This window comes from Mesoplodon bidens, assembly GCF_964165515.1.
Source record: "Mesoplodon bidens genome assembly, chromosome: 20".
Taxonomy (NCBI): Eukaryota; Metazoa; Chordata; class Mammalia; order Artiodactyla; family Ziphiidae; genus Mesoplodon; species Mesoplodon bidens.
This window is the reverse complement of record NC_138181.1, coordinates 27142646-27160098: the sequence shown is the minus strand read 5'-3', so window position 1 is coordinate 27160098 and position 17453 is coordinate 27142646.

The window sequence follows — 17453 nt, the reverse complement described above, 5'->3', positions numbered from 1 at the left end:
ACTTCCTCATGACACATATACTAATGTTGGACAATCTGCCACGCAGTTCCAACATTTGTGGGTGGCTAAATGCCGTTTGATTTAGTTAATGAGGAATTTAGTACAGTGAAGGGGGGAAAAAGACATCTAGGTAAATCCTTTGTTCTTATGAACTGATTCTAGAAGAACAAGCTGCAGCAAGCCCTGCCTGTCCTTTCCAAGCCTGGGTTTATACTCCACCAGGGCAGAGAGAATCACTTCCTATTAGTCACCCACACAGCAGGGCTGTGGAATTGGCTCATGGGACTTTGTTGAAGGAAACGTGTTCAGAAGCCCTTATTTCTGTTGACCCTTGTGGACTGATTACCGCAAATCTGCCCTCTGGACACAGCTGCCCTCTCCCTGAGGAAGTAATGGAACTGATTGATGCCTCTTCTGCCCATTTCATCCCTAGAGAACTGACGACCAAAGAAGACTCTCTATATTATACAAAGCCTTAATTTAATCCTGGTTTTATACCTCAGCACCTGTTCACTCCTGTCCAGGTCTAATGTTTGAACACCTTGGAAGATTACAAACTTGTCTGTGGGCCCCTAGCCTTTACTATGATTTTTTTTTTTTTTTGGCTGTGCTGAACAGCATGCAGGATCTTAGTTCCCTGATCAGGGATGGAACCCTTGCCCCCTGCAGTGGAAGCACAGGGTCTTAACCACTGGACCTCCAGGGAAGTTCCTTACTATGATTTTTTATTCACCCATTACCCCCTCACTATTACCACTCCATCACCCCTTAAGCTCAGCGTGTCAGTTCTCTGCTGCTATTAAATTGTTGTTCCTAGAAACACTCTGAACTCAGCAATGTATAATTTAACTTGAATTTTAAAGTCAAAGGGAATCAGAGGTACTCAAGTATCATTCATGAAGCCTGATTATGAAATGGAAGGTTCGCCCATATGCTGGTATGGAAAAGTTATTTTGTATTTGGGTGTTGGGAAAGAGTGGGTGGGAAAATGGGATCCCCTGACTAATGAAATGACTGAATATAGATTAAGTAACATTGGACTATGTGCTTTGATGAATGGAGTTATTTTGGGAGGATAGTGGAATTGAGTTTAGAATTTAGGCATGATTTTCTCGGAAAATTCAGAATGAATGGTGAGTGAATGGAATGTGATATGCCCAGCTCTGTCCTGTCAAAAAGACCACAAGTGGGCTTCCCTGGTGGCGCAGTGGTTGAGAGTCCGCCTGCCGATGCAGGGGACACGGGTTCGTGCCCCTATCCCGGAAGATCCCACATGCCGCGGAGCGGCTGGGCCCGCGAGCCATGGCCGCGGAGCCTGTGTGTCCGGAGCCTGTGCTCCGCAACGGAAGAGGCCACAGCAGTGAGAGGCCCGCGTACAGCAAAAAAAAAAAAAAAAAAAAAAAAAAAAAAAAAAAAAAAAAAAGACCACAAGTTATGTAAATTCCTTCTTCCTCAAATTTACATCTGTTTTCTTTCTCCCCATCTTTCATTCTTCTCTACAACTTCCTTTATCTGCTTTGGCCACACACTCATTCAGAACTAAAAACAACACCAGCCCTGAAATAGAGAAAAGTTTGTTTTGATTCTGACACAGTGACCTCTATATGTGCTACATTTATTCAATCATATATTGTGTGTTATGAAAGTTTTCCTCTGAGATCTCCACATGAAATCGATTGTAAACATATCAAGTATTCTGTTTAAGTGCCTTCCCCTTGGGTATGCCCATGCCATACAGGACCTCATCAGTTTCAGCAAGTGCCAAAGATATATAAAGATTTGTTCTCCTAATTGTCCTTTCATGGGTTGAGGCCATGACAGCAGCAGCAACAATATTAACCAAATAATCACTATCATTGGCTGAATGCTTCCCAGGTGCCAGGCACTGTTCTAAGCACTGTTTATGAATGAACCCAGGTAATCTGCGTGACATTTACTCGGCATGACAATCCTACTGGGAAGGTAATAATTGTTTACTCATAAGGGATGTGCACGAGGCCTGTGTTAATCTTAAACTTGCCTAAGAAGGTGCCAGATTATGTGCTGTGCCTTTGGTGGAATCCAAGAACAGTTCCCTGGCAACCAAGTGCCAATGTCAGTCCCTTTAGGGATCCCTACCAACGTGTGACCCAGGGGTCCAAGGCTAACATAGATTTGCAAGAAAGTTAGTTGAATCCTATTCATGGGCACTGAACACATTTTTTTCTCTTATTAAGAACAATGGATTAAAGTAACTAAATCAGAGAAGTTAAATCAAATCCAAAAGTCTCATAAAATAAATACCAAACATGACCTCCTGAAGGCCAAATATATCATAATTAGTACTAAATGAATGCCTGCAGCCTATTTCTGAAGTGTGCTTTGTTTTAGTATCCACTGTAATTGGATCCAATTCAGCATTTCACTTGACTTTTTTTTAAGGGAATTGATGTGCTGAGGTCTTGTTCTAATGACTACTTTCACTTAGCTTTTTGCCATGAAAACCAAGCCATTGAACAAAGTATTTAGTAAAGAGCGTGAACTGCAGATTTTATCCTATACTGGCCTGAGTCCACGACCTTACACACTCATACACTGCACTGCTGCTGTCCAAATCACGAGTTTTAAGCTTGGAAAATCTGGTCTCCACTTGCACAGTTTTGCTCAGTAGGAGGATTCCGCTTTGGTTAGTGACGGTTTAAGTAACTGCCTCAGAGGAGTGAGTAGTTGCGGGTGGAATTCAGAATTATGGGTTGAAGCGAGCAGGAATTTGTTCAAGACTTGAAAGCTTTGAAGCTGAAGATTTGGTTTTCTCTCATCATGGCAGAAGAATGAAATTCTCCTTAGCAAAAACATATATTGAGGAAGAACATAATTTAGGTTGATTTTTACCACCAGCCTCACCTTCTACCTATACGAAATTCCTTTGAAGTCTGCAAAGTAAGAGAGTGGAGGAACACTGGCCAATCGTGAGTCATTACTTAATTATTCATGAGGTGTATGGTGTATATCAAAGAAAGGGATTAAAAATGTTTGATGTGTGCTGCCTGAGAGAGGAATGTTATCCCGGGGTATATGCACCGTCAGGTAGAGAATTTAAAGCATGTAGCAGTCAGATGTTCTAGGCCAGGAAAACCAAAGGAGATAAGTTTTGTCTCTTATGACTGAGCAGTGCTTTGAGACAGACATTTGCACATCTTTAACTAACAGAGGACTACCAAATGCTGCATGAAACCTAAAGATCACAAAGGGTCATTAACATGTGCCCTTTCTGAATACTCCCTGACATTTGGAACACTTGCCAAAGTGTGGCTTCTACTTATAGGTGAAATTGAAGTTCACTGTTTAAGTTCAGGGCATTATAGATAGAACAGAGACTACAATACTTTTTTTTTTTTTTTTTTTTTTGCGGTACGCGGGCCTGTCACCGCTGTGGCCCCTGCCGTTGCGGAGCACGGGCTCCGGACGCGCAGGCTCAGCGGCCATGGCTCACGGGCCCAGTCGCTCCGCGGCATGCGGGATCCTCCCGGACCGGGGCACGAACCCGTCTCCCCTGCATCGGCAGGCGGACTCCCAACCACTGCGCCACCAGGGAAGCCCTACCCGTTGCGGAGCACAGGCTCCGGACGCGCAGGCTCAGCGGCCATAAGCTCATGGGCCCAGCCGCTCCGTGGCATGTGGGATCTTCCCAGACCGGAACACGAACCCGTGTCCCCTGCATTGGCAGGAGGACTCTCAACCACTGCGCCACCAGGGAAGCCCCAAAGAGGATTATTCTTGAGCCTTAAGAGGTAATGGAATTTGCTAAGTTTTGGATTTACTTGGGTTCTGTCACCGTTTGTTCCTTTTTCCCCCTTTGGGAATGGGAATGTCTATCCTATGCCCAGCCCATCATTGTATTTTTGGAAGCACATCTGGTTTTACAGATTCACAGCTGGAGAGGAATTTTGCCTCAGGATCAGTCATATTTCAGGTTTCACCCATAGGTGCTTCAGATGATATTTAAATGAGATTGTGGACCTTAGACTTTAGAATTGATGCTGGTTAAGTTGAGGCTTTTGGGGTTGTTGGGATAAAATACATGTATTTTGCATATGAGAAAGATATGAATTTAGGGGGTCAGGAGCTGAATGCTGTTAACTGAATTATGGCTACCCCACCATTCATGTGTAAAACCCTAACCCCCAATGTGAAGCTGTTTGGAGATGGAGCCTTTGGAAGGTAATTAGGTTTAGATGAGGTCATGAGGGTGGGGCCTTTATGATGGGATTAGTGCCCTTATAAGAAGAGACACCAGAGAACCTCTTTCCTCTTGCGCTCTCTTCCCACCTTGTGAGGACACAATGAGAAGGTGGCCATCTGCAAGCCAGAAAAGGGATCCTCGGCAGGAACTGAATCTGCCAGCACTTTGATTTTGGACTTCTCAGCCTCCAGAACCATAAGAAATAAATGTCTGTTGTTTAAGCCTTTCAGTCTACAGTATTTTGTTATGGAAGCCCAAGCTGGCTAAGACAGCAAGCTTCCTAGCTTTGGGCCTGGAAGAAGTGGGATAGTATCTGGATTTTAATCATTATAATTATAATAGTAATGACCAACACTAATTGGGTGCTTACTATATTCCAAGTGGGAGTGTAGCAATGGGAAAGTCTATAGACCTAAACTTGGTGGAGCTTTCCTATAAGGCATCCAGGAGATGCAGAAATAGTGTGGACTCCTTTGGCTATCTCTAGGAAGTGAGATGTCTGACTGTGATTTCAACTGCTTCACAAATTTTCATATGGTGGTTACAGATTGTAATGCATTTCCAAAGAAAAGAAAAAAGTTTTGAAATCCAAAATAATTACATGTTGACTGAATCACTAATCTTGATGAAAATTTCATTTAAACTAGGTGATTTCCATTTCAGGTATGGTAAAAATGAAGTACTGTCTCTGCAGACTTGTGAATAATAATCTCCTGAGTACCAATAATCTGACAGCAATGGGCTGAACAAAATAAGCATTTTGATCTCTAATCAGAGAAATGAACACCTGTGAGAAGGAGAATGGAAAGAAATTGTAGGACTCACATTTCCAGAGAATATAACTGTTTAGGAGAAAAAAAAAAAAAGCCGAAAGATAATGACTACAAATCAATGTGTGTCTGGAAGGTTTAGAATTGTTTTTGAATCATAATCTTTAGTTTTCTATCTGAATGAGAGGTCTTTTTAAAGCAAACAATGGAAAAAAAGTTTGAAAATTTTCAACCTGGGCAGAGGGGGAGGATCCTCCATTTAGTTGTAATGTTTTCAAACGGGCTACATGTATTCTCCAAATAAAGCAGAAGGAGAAAAGGTGATGCTAGAAAAAGATAAATCAACATTGAGATCTGTAATTATTATGAAATATGACTCTCCCTTAAAACTTTGCAGAAAAATATAAGTAATAACCACTTCTAAATGATTTATGCTTTCCTAATATGCTCTGATTTCCCATTTCTGCTTTCAGAAACTCTGATTTTACAATCTGTTTACTTGTATTTACTGAATTATGGAATAATAAACAATATCATTATTGCACCCGTGACTTAGACAATATCAGTTCTCCTTTGACTGCTGTGGCGCACGTCAAGATTTTAAAGAAAGGCTCAATGGCTAAAGCTGTAAGTGCCCAATGTCTTCTTATTACCCAGTATTCCAGCCATCCTGAGTGTGCCGAGCTGCCAGAACAGGTGGATTCCCCAGGGCTTCTCAGCAGTGGTTAGTGGTAGTTGCTGCATCCGAAAACTCTGTGAATGCAGGGACTGCAAAGATGAGCTCGGGTTGCCAGTGTTTATGTGTGGTCTGTGCTCCGTTCCATGTCATCACGTGTTAAGTCAAAAGGAATAGCCATGTTCCCCTCTCTTGTAAGCTTTTTTTTTTTCCTTTTAGAAAGAGAAAATATTTTTGAGCTTTCATGTAGCTGGTGCAGATTTTTTTTTTTAATGTAGCACACAAGATGCAATCATTTTATCCTGTTGTTAATGATTAGTAAGAATGGCTACATGAACTGCCTGGTTTGTTTATTCATCCTGAAGACTGTCAGGGCTAAAACGGACTAATCATGTTTGTTTTCGGCAGCATCACGGTCTGGTTAGCGCTTTGTCTCCCTCAAGGTCCGTCTTCCTTTTGATGTCCAGGCGCGCTTCTGGCAGCTGTGAGGCTCCAGGACTGCCGCGCCTTCCCCGCATCCTCAGCATCCCTGCTCCCAGGGAATGACAGGCCTTCATCTGCGCCCTCTCCTTGCCCTTGCGCTCTGCCCTGCTAGGAGTCCTAATGGGAAATGGCCTCAAAACCCTGCCTCCGAGTTCATTAAAAACCCTGTTTCTCTTACATCATCAAAGCGTTCAGTCTCTCATTGATCAATTCACAGACAAACCAAGCAACTGAGAAGAAATTCATCTTTATCCCCAAAGGTTCACACTGTGTGGAAATTATTGAACAGGTGGTAGATATTTTCTCTGTTTACGTTAACAAAAGGAAGAGCACTGATGCGGGGATGGAACAGGATCTGTTAGGTAACTCCGCCGCCCCAGGCGACCTCCCTAGCTGTCTTGAAAAGCACATACACCTCTGATAAGTAAATGACTAGCATTTATCTTCTCAGAGACCAGATTGTGTTCCCAAGCACTTGGCAAGATCCCTTCTTACATGTTCCTTTCTTAACTGCCCACTGTCTGGATTCTCATCCCTGCCCCGACCCTTGTGGGGAGAGATGCTGGGTGGGTTAACAGATATGATCTAAAAGATCCATTTACCTAGATGGGAAGAGGCTATGAAAACACATCTGTAGAAGCATAAATGTGTTTCAGACAAATCGGGGATTAGTCTACCCTGTGGTCCATGACATTTTGACCTTGGAAAGTCTCTCCTTAAGCTAATTCTTTGGGATATTTAAGATGCTAACTCCTTTTGTGCATTGACTCCAATCATGGAAGGGCAGAGCCAGAACTAGAAAACTCCAGATAATTCAATACCATTAGCTTGGTCTCCTCACCAGGGAAATTACTTATTTGCCCCGTGATTTGCGTCGCATTTTTGCTGTAGTTTTTGTTAAGTAGTCTGTGGTCAGGATATCACATAGCTTAGCTCATTTAGTTCCTCACAATATTATATGAGGTGGATATTATTTATCACCATTTTCAAATGTGGAAACTGAGAAAAGAACTTTCTTTTCTGTCTCTTGTGTAAAGGCTCGCGCTTCTTCCATTACTGTGAAGGCTCCTGTCTTGAATGAGGGCATGGGCCAAGAAACAAATACATAGACTTTTTTTTTCTTTAAACGTATCCTGATATTTATTTCAGTCCTGTTCCATCTACAGAAAATTATGCTCCACTACCCCTATTATCTTCTTGTTTCTACCCCAGAATCACTGTTCAGAACTCGTCCCAGCTCTACAAATGCCTCAGCTGTATTAATATTACTATTTTCAATCTCATATTTGCACCATTTTAATGAATGTTTGTCAGGAAAACCCAATCCCTGAAATGAATTACTATTTTTATTTATTTATTTATTTATTTATTTTGCGGTACGCGGGCCTCTCACCGTTGTGGCCTCTTCCGTTGCGGAGCACAGGCTCCGGACGCGCAGGCTCAGCGGCCATGGCTCACGGGCCCAGCCGCTCCACGGCATGTGGGATCTTCCCGGACCGAGGCACAAACCCGTGTCCCCTACATCGGCCGGCGGACTCTCAACCACTGCGCCACCAGGGAAGCCCGAATTACTATGTTTTTTAAAAGATACACATGAAATGAGCTAAAATGAATATGTAGGAAGCTAATTATATGTCAACTTGAACAATACGTTTGATGGGATTCATGTAGCAGAAACTTCCTTGTCTCCTTCATGGTGTTCTCCCCTTAATAGTGGTCCAGTTTTTGCTAAACACAAGCTTGCTTAGCTGGAGGCCACATTTCCCATCATCCCCAGCAGCCCACTTTGGTCACGGGACTAAGTCCCCACTAATGGAATGTGAGTAGAAGCAATGTGCATCACCACTGTCACTTCTCCGAGTAGAAATCACTTGCCCTCCACTTCTGCTCTTCCTTCCTGAAAGCTGGACTGTGGATGTGGCATTGATTCAGAGGCAGGCAAAGATAATGCCCTAAGGCAGTTGTTCTGAATCTGCTGCCCCCAGACCCCCAGGGATCCCAGAGATATTTTCAGTGGGTCTGCATTGTCAAAACTATTTCAATAATAATACTAAGGCTTTTTTGCCTTATTCACTGAGTTGACATTGGCACTGAGGGTGCTAAAGCAATGACGGGTTGAAATGCCAGCGCCTTCATGTGAATTAAAGTGGTAGTAAAACAAGTGGCACTTGTATGCTTCCTGCCACACTGTCACAGAAGAAAAATGCCAGTTTCATTTAAAAATATCCTTGATGAAGCAGGAACAATGCTCAATATTGTTAATGGCTTTTTAATAACATGTGTAAAGAACCAAGAAATATGCATATAACACTTGTGCACACTGAGCTATAAGCCTTGTCCTGAAGAGAAGCACTTGTGCAACGGTTTGAGTTGAGAACTGGACTATTCACTTATAATTTTTAAATGTCACGCCATTTTTACTTGAAGAAGCAACTGACAGACAAACCATGGTTATTCAGACTTGGGTACTTGGTAGATATTTTCTTGAAAACGAACAAAGGAAGCCTGTTGCTTCAAGGAAAACAACTGGCAGTGTTTGTTGCCAGAGATAAAATTCAAGATTTAAAGAAAAAAATAGAATTGGAAAACTTGTGTCTTCCACCAGGAGCTTAATAGCTTCCCAAGGTTTAAAGACTTTTTAAATGAGATAAGTGGCGATATAATAAATGTTTTTAGGGACTTCCCTGGTGGTCCAGTGGTTAAGACTTCGCATTCTAATGCACGGGGTGCGGGTTCAATCCATAGTTGGGGAGCTAAGATTCCACATGCCTCATGGGCAAAAAACCAAAACATAAAAAACAGAAGCAATATTGTCACAAATTCAATAAAGACTTTAAAAATAAATAAATAAATGTTTTAAAACATTGTATCATAAAATATTCTAATCGTCAAAACATAGGCACAATCTAGTGGATCAGTATTTTCCAAATAAAGAAGATATGATATTACAAGATCATTCAAAGTGTCACATGGGTTTTCATGTGACAGGATATGAAAACTTCATTAAAATTGCTTCAGATTCTACGCTACAACCAACCTTTAAAAAACTACCACTTGTCAAGTTGTGGTGGAGTGTGAAATAAGCATATCCACAATTATCTGAAAAGTCTTTTAAAATACTCCTTTTTACAAATATGTGACTGTGTGAAGATGAATTTTCTTCTAATACTCCAACCGAAGTAACACATCAGAACAGATTGAGTGCAGAAGCAGATATGAGAATCCAGCTGTCTTCTACTTATCAAGTCACTGAAGAGATTTGCAAAATATAAAACCATGTCACTCTTCTGGCTCAAGTTTAGTTTGAGTTTTGGAAAATATAGTTATTTATGTTAAAATTAATAACTTTATTTTTTTGTGGTAGGCTGAATAATTGTCCCCCCCAAAGATAGCCACATCCTAGTGGCCAGAATCTATAAATATGTTACTTTATATGGCCAAAGGGACTTTGCAGATATTAAGTTAAGAATCTTGAGATGGGAAGATGTTGTGGGTTAAATGGATGGGCACGATGCAATCACCAGGTCCTTACAAGAGGGAGGCAGAAGTGTCAGAAGCAGAACAAAGAGATACACTGAAGGAACTGGAGACTGGAGTGATATACTTTGAAGGCTGAGGAAGAGGCCATAATCCAAGTAATGTAGGCAGCCTCTGGAAGCTGCAAAAGGTAAGAAAATGGATTCTTTTCTGAAGCCTCCAGAAGTAATGCTGCCCTGCCAAGACCTGGATTTTAGATGTCTGACTTCCAGAATCATAAGAAAATAATGTTGTATTGTCCTAAGCCTCTACATTTGTGGTAATTTACTATAGTGGAAATTGGGAACTAACATAATGTAATTTTTAAAAGAACTAAACATTTCTTAGTTAATGAGAAATTAATGAGTTAATTAAACTTGTTTCTCAGTTTTCATCTCGAATATGATAAATGCTGATAGATATATACGAACAAAAGCTCTTTGGAGTCCTCAGTAATTTTCAAAAATGTAAAGCAATTCTGAGACCAAAAAGTTTGAGAATTGCTGCCCTAAGGGATGGTAGAGCAGCAAGATAGAAGATACATGAATCCCTGAATGAGTTTATAAGCTCAGCTGTCTTGCCAGGCTGGACTGTCTGCCCATCTTTGGACTATTATTTGTGTAAGCAATAAACTATCTTATTTAAAATACTGTATCCGAGGTCTCTTTGTTATAGCAAAACAGCCTGTACCTAACTAAGAAATAAGTAATGTGTCCTTATATTCTCTTCTTAGTGTAGCATTCCATTTCAAAATCAATTTTAATTGATTAAAGGAAGATTTTAAATCTTATCTGATTGTTAATGAAAAAAGGTCAAAATAAAATTAGTGATAGTTTTTGAAAAATTTATTGTTTTCCCATTGAATCCTCTTTCTTGCTAATATTGAGATATTCTGTTCTCTGCCTTAGAGGGGAAAAAATGTCTTAATATGGTTTTCCTAACCCTTAGATTGAAACGAGAATTTTTACCAGCAGTTATTGGTGTGATCTCTTGGTGTTAACTCTTTTGTTAATTCTTGCTACTCTTTAGATCTGTCAACAAACTGAAATCATTTTGAGGAATAACGATGCTTATGATTTTGCCTTTGAAAGTACCTTGCTTTTTTTTTAAATTTCTAATTACCTATAAGGCAGGTTGGGAAGGCACTATTTCCATTTGTTAAGATGTACCAGGAATTCAGAAAAAGTAAGAGATGACTCAAATGATACAATTATCTCATGGTTGGGCCAGACCAAAAATCAATTTTATGCAGAAGTACTAAAAGAGCACAGTTCTGTTGACAATTCACAACTGGTTATTTTCAGAACATTTGATAGGTTATTACCTGTTTGGTAGGCAACTGTTGGAATTAGAAATAACTTGTTTCCAAATACCCAATAACATGTTTAAATAGCTTTTTTTTTAACGTTTTTATTGGAGTATAATTGCTTTACAATAGTGTGTTAGTTTCTGCTTTATAACGAAGTGAATCAGTTATACATATACATATATCCCCATATCTCTTCTCTCTTGCACCTCCCTCCCTCCCACCTAAATAGCTTTCTAAATGTATAGCCTCATTGTATCAAGGTTCCAAGACATGATATAGGCAGTGAACATAGGTAATAATCGTTAGGATTGCAATTTAAGCACATTAACAAATATTACCACCATATCCTTAACCGTGCTATATACCTAAGAATAGACTCAAGATCTGAGAGCTTTAAGTGAACTTTTCATATCTGGAAAAGTTATGTCAATAAAGTAAAAATAAGCCAGAGCCCATAAGTAGTTAGAAAGACCACCAAGTCTGTGTATAAAAGGAAGTAGTGAGAATAGACAAGATGTCACATCACAGTACATATTCTTCAGGAGGAAAAGCTAAGAAATTCAAAACAACAATGTCAGAAAAAACTTGCGTATATTTACATGACACATGACATTGTGATTATTTTCTTCTGACAGAAATAAATTATATAAATAGGACATCAAAGGGGATATATAGCTTTGATCTCATTTTTAATTAACTGCACCCAGAGAATTTTCAAATCACATAAATGAGGGATAGTAAGTGTTACTTATGTAAATAATTAATAAGCATCCATAATCTATTGGGCTTTTATCTGTCCTTCCAAACAGGGGTGAGTTATCTAGAGTTCAGCCAGTAAGAAATAAACTTATCATTTAATTCTCTTCTCTAGGCTTATTTCTTTACAACTGGGAGAAATTTCCTCAAGAGCAAAGCCATTTCTATAATCTTGTTTAGAAGAGTGTGTTCTAGAGCACAAGCCATAATTAAGAGTTTCTTTTTAAAGACCAAAATGTTTAGTCCAAACATTGTGGCCTAAATGTTTAGTTCACCACCAACATCTGTTCTCATCTTCTTCCTTAGAAATAGAATTGTAGCTGGGTTGTAACTGTTCAGCAGGGAATTACTTTTTCCAAGCCCCTAGCAAGGAAGTGTGTCCATAGGACACATCAAAGCAACATGAATGGAAGTGAGGTCTTTAGTCCCACCTAACTTCCCTAAGAGGGGGTTTTTGTCTCTGGGCCACTGGTGATGCCCAGAGCAACCCTGAAAGCCATGTGTTAAAGGTGGCTCTGAATATATTTTAAGCCTTTTAGAAATAGGAATAATGTGTTATATATATTTTTCTTCTCTCCTGAAATAATTACCAGAGCAAACTTGAGCACAGAACTTGCTTAATAAGTATTTATTGAACAACAACAAAAAAAAACCTAGAATTAAAATAATAACTGTAAATCTGGGTAAAACATTCAAATAGTCTGTCTACATAATATTAAACAACTGATTTTAATGGAACAGAGTTATAAGAAATTTTATTTTTTGTTTGATAGTTCATGTTATTTATGCTGCTTAAGATTCAAAACGACTACACATTAATCTTCAGAATAAGGGAGAACAAAGTGGACACAAGTGTGCTATTTTTCAAATATTAAAGTACCTAAAATACTTTAGGTACACACATAGAATGAAATAATTTTCCTCGTCTTTAAAAAAGAACAAAGTTGAAATGCAGGTGGAAATGCCACAACAGGACACGTCAATTCCTTTGGAACATTAGGTAGATGGTATTTGTTATTTCCAGGCAAACTTGTGCAAGCCAAGTCATCAGCCAAGCATTTACTGACATTGCACAGTGATTTGTGTAAATCAAAACAGGAGCACCTCTGTTCAGACAATAAATTCCTCCAGAGGTTGATTAGAATAAGAGAATTTTTAAAGAGGATTAGAAGACAATTTTCAGCAGGAGGCAAATTGGCATATAAAAATATAGTCATTAACATTCCCTAGGGATGAATAAGAGTTAGACAAACTAGAAGAAACAAGGCATCTGATCTCTGCTAAGAGGCTTCAAAATTAAATGCCAGAACCATCTCATCAAAGACTGAGTGCTTCATCTATAATTGTTTCTCTAAAAGATTTATCTCAAACAAAACAATTTATAAATTCATATATCCCCAAATGAGAAAAAGATGTATTTTTGTCCAAATGGACATATATTATTAAAAGAAACTTAGGGGTTTGACTATTTTTCTAACAAAATGAACTGTATTTAACACTTGAAACTCAGGCTAGATGAATGATTATTGATTTGTAGTTAAATCCCTCCAGAGGCGTGGGTACAGGAATCACCCACACCCCTTGTCCACCTCCTACCCCATCTCAATCTTTCTTCCCTGATGAACACAAAGGAAATTGAAGGAGACACCCATAGACTGTTTTTCATGCACGCATTAGGACTGTTGCTTAGAAATACCCCACATGTGGGGCCACCTCTTCTCCACAAGTGTTCTAGTTTTCTCCACTAGGCTTGGACTTCTCTGGCATCTCCTCTGTGAATTGCTATTAGGAAGGCTGCTGCATTATTACCCTCTGCTGTTCTATAACTTCTTCTTCAGATTAGCAGTACCAAAAGCACAGTTGGGAAAGAGCAGGTGGATGTTTGCTTTCCTTCCCCAATGGCTCCAAAAGAGGTGCCTTTGCAGCAGATTATAAAGGTAAAATGTTGATGTATGTTGACATAACAGTCACTAACATTAAAATGAGAGGAGGTTAGAGGAAGCACTATGAATGCGATTCTGCAATCCACTTAGAAGGGAGTTTTGGGTCTCGCCTTTGTATATGTCTGGACCACTATGCGAGCATCACACCCACCGGTTCCTGGACGCTGGGAGCCCATCCCTCTTCAGGCTCAGTCTTCCCACTCCTCCCCCAGCCCAGCTCAGGCTCATTTCCCTGATGTTGGATTCTGGCTTCTCCTCTGAGCAACATCACTTTTCTATCATGTTTCTCTAAGCCCCAATTCCCTAGATGGGAGTTTATACCTGATTTTGGAAGTGTCGAGGTGGGAAGCAGCAGTTTCGTTAAGCAGGGCTGAAAGTAATGCTCCCATTTCCCAGCAAAGTGACAAAGGAAAACACTCAGGCACCCACTTCCCTGGAGGAGCATGATTTAGCCTTAAACCACCTGTGAGTCCCTCTTCTTTCATTTATTAGACTTGAGGACTTTCCTTTTTTGCTGGCTTGTTTGTTTGTTTGCTCCCTAACTGCACTTAGTGCATCCTGGATCTCAGATGCAATGTTTGCTCCTGGTTTGGACCTGCCTTCACATACACATTTCACAGTGTATTAATATGCTCAAATATTCAGTGGGAAATTATTTCTCATACAAGTATAATATTTCATTTTGTTCAGAAGAATGCTATTGGCATATTTAGACTCAAAATAACATTATACCTGGAGGAAAATGCATACATATGTACACACATGCCCATGAAATGCTCCATATTTTTTAATACAAGTTCCTTTATTTTCTGACTTTGAAGTTAATATATTTCAATACTTGGGAACGAAAAGGTGGCAGGGTCATTTTTGATACGCTGTATGGAAACTTTTCTCCCTTTACTGTGTTGGCTCAGGTCTGCAAGTTGTTCATTTATTTGTTCAACGAGTGAATGTTTTTTGACTCCCTAGTAAGTGCCAGGCAAGTGCTAGACACTTGCAGGTTTGGGGACAGAGGGACAGGGGGATGGGCTGGGAGAGAGGAGACGTGACCTGTAAGACATTAGCTGCTCTGTGGAGGACTCATCATCTAACAGGCCATAGGGCAGCTAAGAGATGGACCTATAAATAAATCATTGTACTTCAACTCATTAAGTGGTGCAATAAAAGTAGATATGAAGTCCTGAGGGAGTAATTATCAGGGAATGACCAACTGTGGCTCAGGAAGCAGGAAATGCCTCATAGACTAGCCTAAAAATTACCGTGCCTCTGCTGTACTTTGCACCATGTTTAGGTTTTAGGCCCAACCTAAAACCCCATGACCTAATCTTTTCACTTGCCTGTGGCTCTCCTGGAGGAAGATGATGAAGGGAAGGGAGGAAAAAGGACTTCAGCCACACTTCTACCCCAGGACTGCTGCACCGCCATATTTTTGTTACCTTTCTGACCACACTTACAGTCCAAGAGAAAGTTTATGCCTGGGGTGGCGATTGGAGATGAGGCTTAGCTCCCAGTAAGGGCATCCTGGATCCCTCCCTTTGGGCCAAGTATAGACCTGGGGAAAAGTTTGAGGAGGTGGAGAAAGCAACATTCATCCGGTCAATGCTTTTTTTTAATTCCCTGCAGTGCCTGGATGTGTGTACAATGCCTATCTGAGGTGACTGACTCAGAGTGAGAACAGGGAAGCCTGTACTCTCTTGCTAGAATCAGAAACTTGCAGTACATGCATCATCAATCCTTCACTGGAGTTTCTGTAAAGAAAAAAAAAAAAAAGAAGCATTTCTTAGGCTGTGATGTTTCCTGAATTAGTCTTTTCAAAATATTGTGCCCACCCAGATAAATCTTACACTGGGCCTAAGACACTGCAATGCATATGAAGGCAGTTTATCAGTTGCTAAATCATGAATAACTCAATCAATCAGTATTATCTTTGGCTGTAGACATCCTCCTTTGAAGTCAATGTAAACCATGCATATTTAGGGTGGTAAGATAGAAATATCATTTTGCAAACAAATTTTAGAGAGACTTTTTTCTTCTCTTGTCTTTCTTGTGATGAGAATGTGGTCACACATCTGCTAGCCAGGCCCCAGGGCTTTTTACTCTCTTCAAGCATTTTCAGGGGCAAAACACGGGAGGTTTTTCCTGGAGTTTGCTTTTCAGCAGTTTTTAACACCTACAGTGGCTTGCTGGGGCTAGATTTTGAGCTGCATTTTCCCCTGTGGAAGATAAAAAGTTTGTCTCCCCAAACAAAGGACAAGTGTTTATCACATTTTTATTTGGTCTTCCATTTGTCTTTCAATACATTTTCAGTCTCTTTCTTTAATCAATCCAAATTGTTTATTTTCCTACAAAAGGAAGATAAATGCCATACCTAGCTTGTCTTGTCTAAGCCTGTCCCTTTTCCTACTGACAGTACTTCGATTGTTAAGAGAGGTTTACACTTCCACATGTCTCTTTTTGAGTCACAGACCACAGTGTTTAACATGGTAAGATAACTGCTGTAGCTCTTCAGGAAGTGAAGAACATTAGTGAAATTTCTTTCATTAAAAAGAGCAAATAGGGCTTCCCTGGTGGCGCAGTGGTTGAGAGTCCACCTGCCGATGCAGGGGACACGGTTTCGTGCCCTGGTCTGGGAGGATCCCACATGCCGCGGAGTGGCTGGGCCCGTGAGCCATGTCCGCTGAGCCTGCGTGTCCGGAGCCCGTGCTCCGCAACGGGAGAGGCCACAACAGTGAGAGGCCCAAGTACCGCAAAAAAAATGAGCAAATAAAAAAAGAAACAGCCTATCATTTTAATTTAATTATCTGAATACAGAGATTCTTCATTTACTAAAGCCAAACAGAAGAACTTTCAAAGATTGTAATCCCAATTAACCTATATTTTATTTGCTTTGGCTCATGTATAACGCCGAAAGTGATCATGTGTCAGCTGTCAGCATGCTGATTCAGTTTTCATTATATTGTACTTTTTAGCCATTGGCAAAAATATTCTTTATTCTTTACATATTTAGAATTTTTTAAAAGTAGATTCAGCATCCAAGGGTTAGAAAACTCTCTACCTTTTTCTCTTCTCTCCGTATCCTGTCTCCTTGTTACTTGTCTACCTTTTCAGTGACGTGTTTTAAAGGAAATTCAATAAGCATTCAATTTCTTTTCTTAGATGCTAAGAATTAACTTGGTGATAATTTCAGTTTTTTCTTTTCTTTTTTTTTTTTTTTTGCAGTATGCGGGCCTCTCACTGTTGTGGCCTCTCCCTTTGCGGAGCACAGGCTCCGGACGCGCAGGCATGGCTCACGGGCCCAGCTGCTCACCGGCAAGTGGGATCTTCCTGGACCGGGGCACGAACCCCTGTCCCCTGCAATGGCAGGTGGAGTTTTAACCACTGTGCCACCAGGGAAGCCCTCAGTCTTTTCTTAACTAAAGTCACATGCTAAGTAACATCCTTCAGAACACACTATTTTACTATTTTTACCTTTCCTGCCCTATACTTACTATTATACATGTTAAGCATGGTATACATGAACTGCTCTATGGCAGTCTGTTACTGTTATTTCCATGGATAGTACCCTAGATTGTCAACTGCAACAAAAATAATATTTTCATTCCCATCAACACTTCCAACCACAGCTCAGAATCACTATCCTGTAGCCATTTTAAATGGAGTTATATAGCTCTCTCTCAGTGGGTAAAAATGGTATCATTCCTCTGGTGACCGTGCCAGTGGAACAAAGGTTTCAAATGTAAAGGAGATAAAAGCTTATACGCGGTGATCCTTGGAGAGC